The sequence below is a fragment of the Marmota marmota genome, unplaced genomic scaffold (assembly GCF_001458135.2).
Source record: "Marmota marmota marmota unplaced genomic scaffold, marMar, whole genome shotgun sequence".
In the NCBI taxonomy this organism is placed as follows: domain Eukaryota; kingdom Metazoa; phylum Chordata; class Mammalia; order Rodentia; family Sciuridae; genus Marmota; species Marmota marmota.
In genome coordinates, this window is record NW_026000211.1 from 39,725,925 (window position 1) to 39,737,967 (window position 12,043).

At 29.7% G+C, this 12,043-nt stretch overlaps 1 protein-coding gene across 10 annotated transcripts in view; it reads right to left on the reverse strand.

Moving 5' to 3' along the window:
* Positions 1–12,043, reverse strand: part of Pcdh9 (protocadherin 9) — an 854,885-nt gene that overhangs the window by 817,425 nt on the left and 25,417 nt on the right. Inside the window, exon 2 of one of the 10 annotated variants that reach the window (XR_007343327.1) lies at positions 1,648–7,776. The exons of the other annotated variants lie outside the window; for them this stretch is intronic. The gene's annotated coding sequence lies outside the window, so the exon portion shown is untranslated. Of the gene's footprint in view, positions 1–1,647; positions 7,777–12,043 lie in introns of those variants that run through there. 10 annotated transcript variants of the gene reach the window in all.

A 12,043-nucleotide genomic window follows, 5' to 3' on the forward strand; every position in this document is an offset into this window, starting at 1 on the left:
TTCATGGTAAAATCATATAGACTTTGACAGCTTAAATTAGGGGGAACTGTTTCTGTTGTTGTGTTCATAATTAATTCAAAATAGAGAGGAAAGGTAAATTAGCCAATTGAACAAGGTAGTTTCCAAGGTAGAACCTTGTATTTCCACTTCAAAAATGATGATTAATTATTATCCAGTAAAAATTTGTTAATGTGAATTAATGATTAAAATGTAGAATGTAGAGGGCTCAAGCATACTCAATAATAAAGATCTACTAACAAGGACTTTTCTTAATATGAATTGTTTTATATTTTTAATTCAATTTTTTATGAAAATTTAAATGATATATTTTAAAAATAGAGCAAAGAATTTTTTTTTCTTTTTCAGATAAAACAAACTGTTTTTCTTGATGTTCTATGTTTTATAAATTCATAATCCATATCAGTAATATTTTAAAATATTTGATTTTATATAGGTAGACAGTGGGGGAAAATCATCCAACACTATTTCTATTTTCCTTCTTACAAAAAAAATACTAAGAAATGATTGGATAAGATATTGTCAAGGCCATGACCTCCATTCTACTAATAAGCAATCTCTTAAAACTGATTTTTTTCAAAGCAATGAGATATATGTTTGATCTTGCATATCCATTACTACTTTGATGTATTGCCTAAAAATACTTCCTTTTAAAAGGAAACAATTTACTCTCTAAGCATTTCAAACTAGTGGGAAAATCTCAATTCCTCATATAATACAAATATACTTACCACATCATCATTACTATATCTGTTTAGTAAATTTTCCTGTCTAGAATATAAATTCCAAGAAAATACACATTTTTGAAAACATAAATTTCTGGGAAATGAGGAGGCAGTCTTTTTTCCTTTTGTTGACTCTTCAATTTTGTGAAAAATAGCCTTTAAATATTTGATGAGTATTTGAATGAACATGAGGACTCTATCTATAAACTGCTACCATGTTCCCATTGTTCAGTACCATTTACCATTAGCCTATTACTTCAAGCCTACCTCTAACCATTTTTCTGCACAAACTTCTGCTACATCAAAGTGTCAGCCCCTCACCTAGGCTTTCCTTGTCTTCCTGTGCATACTATTTTCTTTGCTCTCCCTGCTCTGTCTCAGAGCACTATCAAGAGCATCGTCCCTTTCCTCTTATTTCTGCTAAAATTCTGCTAGCCCTCTTTCAAGAAAACTGTGTGAAAGAAAGAAACTGAACTTTGTCCGAAATGATGGGTTCTTGCTGAAACTGCACCATTTGCTTTTGATTTGACATTAGAAAAGCCACTCTACTACTCTGAAGCTTAAAAATTGCTGTAAATATTGGGGCAATAGGTTAATTAGCTCCATTTAGCCATTCCACATTGTATATACATTTCAAAACAACATGTTGTACAGGATAAATATATATCTTTTAGTTTGTAAATTAAAGAAATCTTTAAAAAGTTGGACAAGTAAAAGTATATCTAAAAGAATTACTGGAAGACTTAAAGGATTAGCATACTTTTTAGTACACATTAGGAAATATAATACATATCTTCTTCTACCATATAGTCTACTCTTCAGCCTTAATTTTGTCAATGTTAAGATGGGGGGAAATAATCCATATCTTTGAAATGAAACTTTTTAAACTCATTATGTTGTATGCGTGTGTGTGTGTGTGTGTGTGTGTAAGAGAGAGAGAGAGAGAGAGAGAGAAAGAGAGAATAAATATTGGACAAATAAACACTAAAATGATAAGAAAAAACTAGAATTTCAAACAAATATAACAAACTTTATGGCACTTCTTTCTAGCTTCAAACTCTTCTATGAACTTTTCTCTAAACATCTAGGTCAGAAAGAATTGTTTACATTACTACAGCACTTCTTGGCTGCAAATATATTACCTTACATTATAAATATAAAACCCATGGGTTTATAAGTGCTTTTATAGAATCCTTTTAAGATCTTTGCATTCCAAATGGCAAGAATATACTTATCCAGACTTAAAAAATGAATTCAAAACTGGAGAAGTAGTGTTAGAAATGTATTAGTAGGGCCCTAGGCTATCTTATAAAATGGAAGGAAGGTTGAATAACTAAGCATTGGTGGCTAAACTCAGAATAGTAGAATTTAAAGTGAGTGGGAGTGGAAACTGGAAGAGATATGGATAAAATTATATAGATAATCTACAAGAAGGATACTTTACATACTTTTCTTTCTCTACTTTTTTGTAAAAAGCCACGCCTTTTATAATCATATAATTTAGATCCCCCATCTAGTAAATCATTTCCAGAAACATTCATAGTTTCTGTATGTTTGTGAGGGAAGCTCATGAAAGAACCTGTGATTTTTCTTTAAGTAGCAGGAAGGTAATACTGTTCAACAGGGACTGTTTGTTCAATTCTGTTGGCAAACACCTCCATCCTCTTATTCCTTTATCCCTCACACCTCATTTCCTTTGTAAACTCTAAAGAGGTAAACTGGAAATGTGTATATGAAGCTCCATTTATAGCAGAAGGCATTCTTACTCTCCCAATGGAGCTGACTAACATCACATTTGTTTGTATACAAGTATATCCAGTTTGTATACAAGTTTATATCTGTAAACAATTACTAAACTTTGTATACAAGTATATAACCAGGATAAATTTATTAAGTCTAGTAAAGTGAAAAATGTCTAAGACAAGTTAATCCCTTACCAAAGAAGTTAGTATCTCAAGATCTTCCCCCTTTCCTTGAAGGTTCAGTGCTGGGTTAATGGTTTATGAGTAATTCTGCTGTGTGCTACAGGAGATTCACACACACATACACACAGACACACGCACACACGTTAAAAGAAAAAGAGTCATCTTGGGTATTTACATATAACTTCATTTCTTCCATTCACAAGGTATGTTTTGCAGGCTTTTATGTATTTGTTTCCTCTGGTCAAGTTTCATTATACTTAACAAAAATAAAATCAGGAAAGGAAGTACAACATCTTAAATCTTGTCTGAATTTGAGAACAGTTCAGATATGATCTTGAATCCCACCTAAATTACTTGTCTGTGAAACTCTAAAACCTGAGTTTTTGCAAAAGAAATGAGTCATAAAAATAGACACTTAGGCAAATCCTATGTCACTATAGATTACTTTGGATATATAGACTTAGTCACTTCTTTCTAAAGGAAGAGTGAACTTTAGTTATAAGTAACAATTTAAAGAGAAAACCTAGTTATAAGTTTAAGGAAACTTCAAAGAAAGGTTCTTTTAATTTTTTCAATTTAAAACTCTCCAGAAATCCCCATGGAAACGACCTTTTTCTAATTCTGTCTGTATTTTTCTGGAAGTGAAACTAGTTTAAAACATTTCTGTTAAATCAAATTTTATTATACAAACAGGGCTAACATTTAACTTCAGTGTCACTAGTATTTAAGTTACACACACTGAACAGAAACAAGAAACAATGTAACTTTCAAATTTATACATATAGATTGTTACAGGGTTTATCTATTGTATGAAACAAGATGAAAAAAAATTAAAGCTGATTGGACAGAAGACTGCTTTAAATAAAAAGCTCTAAAGCAAAAGCAGCTTTTAAGGTTAATTTAGGAAGAAAACATTGTTTTGGAAGTTTTATCAATATCACTTATCAAACACTTTATGATGCTTACATATGCTATACACTATTCTAAGCTTTTGCAAATATTAACTTACTGATTATTGCACTCATATAAACACTTTAGAAGTTTTAACACATTTAATATTTCTCTGCTTTACAAATGTAAAGATACTCAGGAAATCATTGCCTCCTAAGTAAAACAGGGGACAAAAAGAAAATGAGCCTCATAACTCCTCTTTCATCTCTACTACTATTTTGTACTTGATTCTTTGCAGGTATGATGAATCCTCAATGAACTACTCTGATACTGGCCATTTCTGTCATTTCATTTTATCTGTTTAACATTTGATCAGAAAATAAAATAATTTTCATATTAGGTCAAAATTTACAACTAGGGGATAAAACTTGCTTCCCCAAACTCAGGAATGAGATCTTAAAGATTAAAAAAAGTAAACTTTGGACCTCATACTCTTTTGTATTATAAATATTTCTGCTTCTCACTTATAAAAATATTCATATTTATTGTTCTGTTAAATTTATTATCCTTTAAATTTTGCAGCTTAGATTTTGCAATTATCCCTATAAAGAACTGCCAGCAAATAGTGAACATTTGTTTCAACTATTTTAATTTACTATGGGATGATGGAAACATTTATTGTTCTATAATTTTTTTAGATGAAGGCACAAATGAAATAGATGTTGAAATATAGAAGGAAAGAAGAAAAAAATGAAAATGCATCAAACAAATAATAGAGATATCATTAATACAAAGTAGGGGATGTTTACCAAAGTGGGGGACACAAGAGAGCCTTTTGTAATAACTGCTATGATTATGTTATGTATCCAGGGAGAAGTTTTGGCTGATTGACAGTGGAAACCTGGATAAGTTTCGTCAACTGAGAAATCTCCATAAGAGGATCTATCACAGCCATAACCAAATCACTGTCAAAAAATGTGTAAGAGCCAGGCATGGTGGTGCATGCCCGTAATCCCAGCAGCTCAGGAGGCAGAAGCAGGAAGATCACAAGTTCAAAGCCAGCCTCTGCAATTTAAAAAGGCCCTAAGCAACTTAGCAAGACCCTGTCTCAAAATCAAAAATAAAATAGGGCTGGGGATGTGACTTCGAGGTTGAGTGCTCATAGGTTTAATTTCTGCTACTAAAACAAAAAAAAAGTGTATGTAATATACTCTTACTGACTGCTGTTTGCTTTCATACAAGATCATTTAAATGTAACCAATTAATCTGTTAATAAATGCCAAAGGTCAGAAACATCAGTTTGAAAATAATAATGAGAATGTATTATTTTTGTAAGGGCTTATTGGATTTCACCAGAAATTTTTGAGCAAAATTAAGATCTGTGCTTCCTAGAAAGGCTGTAGGGGAAAAGGATTTCCGTTTGTAGGAGCATAGGGAAGCATTTGTAAATTTTTACAATAGTAACAATTATAAAGATGTATTCATTTAAAAGTTGAGCTGTAAACAATTACTAAAAAGCAAGATACAAGATATACCTACTTCATGATTTCGTGTATATGAAATGCCCAGAAAAGTCAGTTCTGTGGGGACAAAAATGGAATTTGTGATTGATAGAGGCTCAGCATGGAAACAGAGATTAACAGTAAATGGGTCAAGGAACTCATAAGGGTGACCAAAATATTCTAAAACTGATCTAGGATGGGTGCTCAACTTGGTAACTTTATTAAAATTAAGGAATTGTACACAGTAAATGTGCCTTACAGAGTGTGTAAAACATGTCTCAATTAATTCTAAAAAATAAAGGATCAGTACCTTTGAATGATAAAAGACATTGAAGTGGTTTTCCCCTGAATCTGTAATAGTTTGTGAAGTTTAATCAAATTTTTTGGGGTACATCATTTAGTGTCTCTGAAACTCATTTTTTTTCATCCATGAAATGAGGATAAACATTTGCCCCACGGAGCTCTTTACAAGATTAAAAAATAATTTATATAGAAAAGAAAACGTGGAAGGTGTTTAGTGAATGACAACTACTAGTACAGTAGCCCTCATGCTGACAGGAATTAGCCAAAATCTAAAGAGAAATTGTGAGTAGAGTGGAATAAAAAATGCATCCCAAAGAAATGGAGTGGTAGCACAAACTTGAAAGTATGTTTGTATTGATTAGAAATCTTACCCAGGACATTTTACCCCTGTGTCATGAGAGAAATTTCCCTCATCTCTCAATTCTGGTAGAAGATTGGCAGGAAATCAAAACAAAACAAACAAAATGATCCTAATTCAACAAATTTGAGTGTCTTTCTTGATCATGAATTAGAGAACATGAAAATGTGCTGAGGAAATCTCTGAATATCAGACATGTTTTACCAAAATATTATAAATATTTGTACATATTTTAAAAAATGAATTTTGAGCAACTTCATTCGGTATATTTGTATTTAATATTTCATTTTAATATCTTTAAAATGCATGTTATTTTTGTCTCTTTTTTCATATCCACAATAATCATTGGAATAATAGGAGATTTAAATGAAAAAAAACAGAAAGAAAAATTCTAGCAGGGCCAAATATGAGCTGTGTGACTATGAAAAAGTTTGATACATTGTACTGCAATTTTCCAAAAAATGGGTATAGACAATGAATTTACACTTTTTTTGTGGGGTTCAAACACTATTTTGTGTGCAATTAATTTGTAAACTTACATGGCAATAAGCAAAAATGTTTTGGTTTTATTAGCTTTATAAGACAAAAGAAAATGTCAATAAAATTCTAGGTTGGAAATATGAAAATGAATGGGAAATTGTGACTATGTTGTGTTATTCCATAAAGATTATTCATACAATCTTAGAGCAGTGAAAGGATGAAGGCCAAAACATAAAATAGAAAACAAATTTAACAAATAGGACTGCATATATAAAAGGCAGTTTAAATTTAAAGCTGCCCTATTCCATATGGCTAGCCCTGTCTGACTGCTTATTTGCATGTCTGCTAAAATCATCAATTATATATGCCATGAAGAGCATTTCATTGATGTGATCAATGTATTCATTCCTATGGCAAAATGTACGTCTTTAATGCATTACCTCATTTTTCTACTGCATAAGATAAGGAGGCAAAACTATTTTGAGGTTTTAGCCATTATTATGAAAGAAAAGGGTTCCAAAGAAAGTTCATTTTCCAAAAAAATAGCTTTTCCTGGGAAACGAATATTAAACTCCTTTTATTTGAAAAACTCCAAGCTATATTCAAAGAATTATTTATTAAGAGTCACACTGAGAGTAAAATAACTTATTATTTAGCAATTATCCAGGGCCACAGGCCCCTGGAAGACTTTAATAAATGGGCTACACAAAGTCTTTGAAAATTTGCACTTGCAGTTTTTAAAGAAATGTATGAGATATACAATTTTGCCTTTAGACTGGACCTACAGCTTTTAAATGATACTAAAAGAATTCTAAGACACAAAAAGTTTAATAACTACTGGTTTTTAAATGAAATATTTAAAGTAACAAAAATACAAAATGATTAAAATAAGAAATTGCCAAAAGGCATAATATTACATGGATGCATTTAATACATACATTTAAGAACAGCCTCTTAAGTGTCCTCATTAATAGTTATGGTTTATAAATGAATTAATTTCAAAACTCTTACATATCTATGTAAGTCATAAATTAATAATGCAAAGGAAAATAATACACAGTTATCACAACAGAACAAAAATATTTTATAGTGTTTATTGTATTTGGTACTTTAGAGATAAAATAGCATTTTATTAAATATGTACTTACACTTAACATGACAAAAAAATTAGTTGGTTGATGACTTTTCTGGACTTACTTTAACTACTTGTACAAATATTGTAGAACAAAACCAAACTAAAGGTATTTGATTTATGTACCTTATATAAGGAACAAACTTTTTCTATCTTGCAACTATGTCAAAAGGAAAAATACGTAAAATAAAACACTAAAATTGACCCTAGTTTGCGACTTGTCCTATGAGAAGATTTTCTGAAATTTTATTCAAAAACAGTGCAAATGATAACTTCTGGTAAATATTTAAAACAAAATTCATCATAAGGAGTAGCTTGTCATTCATGTTTTAATTGAGTTTCTATTTTGGGCTAGGAATTCTATCATATTTCATTTGAATATGCAGCATGTTTTTACATCCAATTTGGTCAACACAATGTTCACTTTTATCCCTTTCCCCACCTAATATATCACCATACATTTCATCTATTCAGGAGGTTGTAACCGCATAATGTGAAACACATGAAATAATGTGTGAGGATCTACATGGTAAAGCACATATACTGTAATATAGATGACCAGTTAATACTTATTAATAAGTGAAATGTAGAATCATTCTGGTTGTTTTTGGAAAGTCATGGTATTTAAATATGATCAGAGGGAAATTCAAACTAATAATATATTCAAACTAATTTGAGAATTCTGAATTTACTTTTATGTTCATCTTAATAGTTACTGACATGCTTTCAAAAACTAAGCAGTTGTGATCTACAAAAGGAAATATATTTAAATAACTGAAGCAGCTATAGTAAAAATAATGATCTCAGTGTATAATAATTAAGTTAATAAAATATTAATGATGATAATTCTAAGAACTATTTCCACTCATATATTTAAAATAGAAAACTGATATACTATTCAAATAATATCAAGAATATTTATTGCATGAGCATATGTATCAAAATCTGTACAATAGATAATTGGTCATATTTAATGAATAACATGATTTTCAGTTTTCTTCTTTTACAGTATAGAATTAACATTTCATTCATATTTATGTATATGTATATAAATATATTCTAATACCTATATTAATAGTACTATAATATAGTAAAATACAAATATATGAAAATATCCATATTCATCTCTAAGATTAAGCATTTTATTTATAGTGATCAAGTAATTAAATTAATTGCAGAGGGTGAATTAAGTGTTGTTGTCTATCAAAATATTCTGTTGGTTAGTCATAAATTTTTTCCTATCCTCCAATTCTTCTCAGTTAAAATCACTTCCTCCCTCTAAAATGTGACTAATGATAAATATTTAGCCCTTTAACATCAAACTATATCTTTGAGATAAAATTAAATGGAGAAAGGGCTTGGATAATATATTAATGTATATGGACAAAATGTGCACTATTGCTGGATAAAAATGAATAAAAATTTTAAAAAAACCTTCATAAATAATTATGTCTCATGAAAAAATATTAAGGGATTAAAAAATGAGTAGAAGTGCTAGATGTCATTAAAATAGAAAAGAATTTCAAAGAACTAATTGTATTGTCTTGAGCAATTAATAAAAATAAATAAATAAAATAAAATAAAATAACTTCTTTCCTATAGAAAGGCATCTTAACATCCCCAGATTTTATATATTTAACTAATGTATCAATAAGTCCTATGTCCAGTTTTATTACTCTTCACAGTTGACTTCAATATGCAAATTATTTTTATTTATGGGTGGGAAAGTGAACATGCATTCTGTTTTGTGTGTAGCATCAGAACGTCAAAGCAAATTGACAATGTTTTCACTTACTAGACTTGTTGACTATATCTTTTAAATTTATTTCTGCAGGAAATAAAAACATCTGCAAATAAAATAAACGAATGAAAAAGCCTATCAAATAGGGCAGAATGGGTTCCATTGCTCTAGTTAGAAAAGTGTAACCTTGAGATCAATAACAGTCTGTAAACCTTCATTCCACATTTATGATCAATAAGTTTTTACCTCTGCAATTAAGATGAATATCCCTACAAAATTATTCCCTTTTCACATAAAATATGCTGGAATTGTTTTAATAACATTAATGATTTTTTAAAACAAATATATAAATAAAATAATCAGTTTGCAAATGAGAAGGTTATTTCATATGTAAATTTAATTCAACACCCACCTTCTTTTCAAGGGAATGAAAGCACAAACACTTAGCAAATGCATACTCCCCTACACAGCAGTACAGAGGTAAAGGTGTTTATCTGTTGTAACAGTCAGTTCTATCTCAACAGGGTTCATAGGATGACATTAAATGTTTTGGTGATTCCTAATGGTTCATGATGTTTTCACAAACCATAAATTTGAATTTTCTTAAAAAAATAAGTGAGTCTATCCTTTAATGAACTAACCTGAATCAAAAATTTATATTTATATTTACTATATTTGAGAGTCTAGTTTTATATTTCTCAGTGGCATTTCACACATATGTTTTGTTCTTAAATATATGTTTAACTTCTGTAAATTAAGCATTAATGGGTTTAATGGACATGAATATATTTTTCCATATTACCTTTGTATAAGTATTTCTCTGCAGTCTAACAAAACATTCAGTAAAAGTGCAAATTCCTTTACAGTCCAATGCTGAAAAGTGGACATATGAATAACTAGGGATTTAGGGGGTGGACAGCCCAGTTGGTGTTTTTTAGCTGAGGTTCCACATGTGTAAGAATTCGTCACTTAGGAAAACATCCTCCCAATGAAATAAGATAGTTATTTACCAAACCATATGTTTCAACTCATCACTTTATCAAGCAGATTAAGATAAGGGTTTCCTTATTAGAAGACCAGAGCACAATTTCAAAAAAAAGTTCACAAACAAATTCAACACAAAGTCTCAACATTGTACAAAACAATTTCTGAAACTTTATTGTGAATTTTAAAGTACATTTAGTAAAGGATGTTATCCTTAATATAATTAATTAAAAATAAATTTGAAAAATGCACATACTACTTTTTTAAAGCAAGAATAAGTACAGACTTTTGAAGCCACAATATATACAATTATATGAGTGCAATAAGTTCTAAATACATTAGGTATATATCTGTTTAAATAAATAGTAGAATAGTTGATTTGACATATATGAGAGTCATACTGGTAACACCAAAATGTTTTACAAAATATAGCCAAAAACGGAACATTATACATTTTGATATACAACTTTCATAATAATTTATATATTCATTATTTAATTCAAATTATAGTGTACAGAAGTCCATTTTAATGAGGATAGGCTTTAATTGTGTGTTTAACACTTTTCAGCAAATATAGATATTAAGATGCATCCCTATATTTACTAAATACCCATTCAACTTAAATTACTATCACAGGGATGAAAGAATTATACTAATTAATAACAGTAATAATTTTTATTGATAAATTGTCCATATAACACATTTCAACATTACTTTGGCTATTTTTAATTTTCTAAAGTGTATCACTTAATTCTTGAGTTCAATTTGTTTTGTGTAATATAAACTTACGTGAATCAAAATAGAAACATTTTATTACATGGAGTTTCTTCTCTACTCTGCAATATAATGAATTTAAATAATACCTTTAATTATCAGTTTTAATTGGGAAATTCCCCCTATAACTCTTTGATAATAATGCTTTGTGTAGAGACTCACTACACAATTTCGAGAATTCATTTCATAAATTAGCAATAGAATATACTGTATTGTAAATGCTACTTATAGACTAATAGTATTATAGGAAAATGTGATGTCAAGTGTCTTACATTTATTATTCATATTGTATAGTACACTAAGCGACTTTTTAGCCATGTTTAATGCATTTTAGCATATTGTTACACATGACAATTTATTTGGGGTATATAAAATGTGGCTGTTTTTCAGAAATTCAATTAAATATAAAAATGTTTTTTTCGTTTTAACTTGAAAACAATTATTTTATTTTCTATAGGATTCTTTACATAAATGAAAGAGAAAGGAAAAAGAAATAAACATACAAATCTATCTTGGGGTGGTGATGAGGGGAGAGGGCTCACTTTATGTTCATTCTCTAAAAGTTACTTAAGGAATAATGAGTAAAAAGATATACTTTGCATTTAATTAATGGACAATAGTTAGAAGGCTATCTCTACAAAAAAATGCTGGGCAATATCAGAACACCATTGTAGAATGACCAGGTGAATACTGTTATAATTGTCATTTTTTACATCTGGACCACAAAAACAGTATGGGAAATCTACTGTAAGTAAACTGAAGTTGCATGTTTACACTTTTAGATTACTAGGATATTACTATACCTAAAATCAAGCAAGACAAGTTAACTTATCCTAAATCTCTCCACTACCAAACACTCATTCTTTGAATGGAATAGTGCCACATGTCAAGCGCCCAGTTAATCTCTAAAACTCACTAAATTACCTTTTGATTTGTCAGAATAGAAAGCATGTACACTTTCTGCAAGAAGTCAATTGACATTAGGGAGCCTCTATGGAGGGTACACATGAATCTATTTTTAGTTTGGCATAAACCTGTAAAGCATGACCTTTGCCTTACTTACCATGGCAACTTTATTCTCAGTCAGAGATAAATGATGTCAGAGCTATTAACCTTCTGTTTATGGGAAGAAGGAATGTACTCACTTCTTAGTTCCTTTTGTTCACATTTGCATTGTGTGTGTGAGTGTGTGTATGAATGTGTGTGTGTT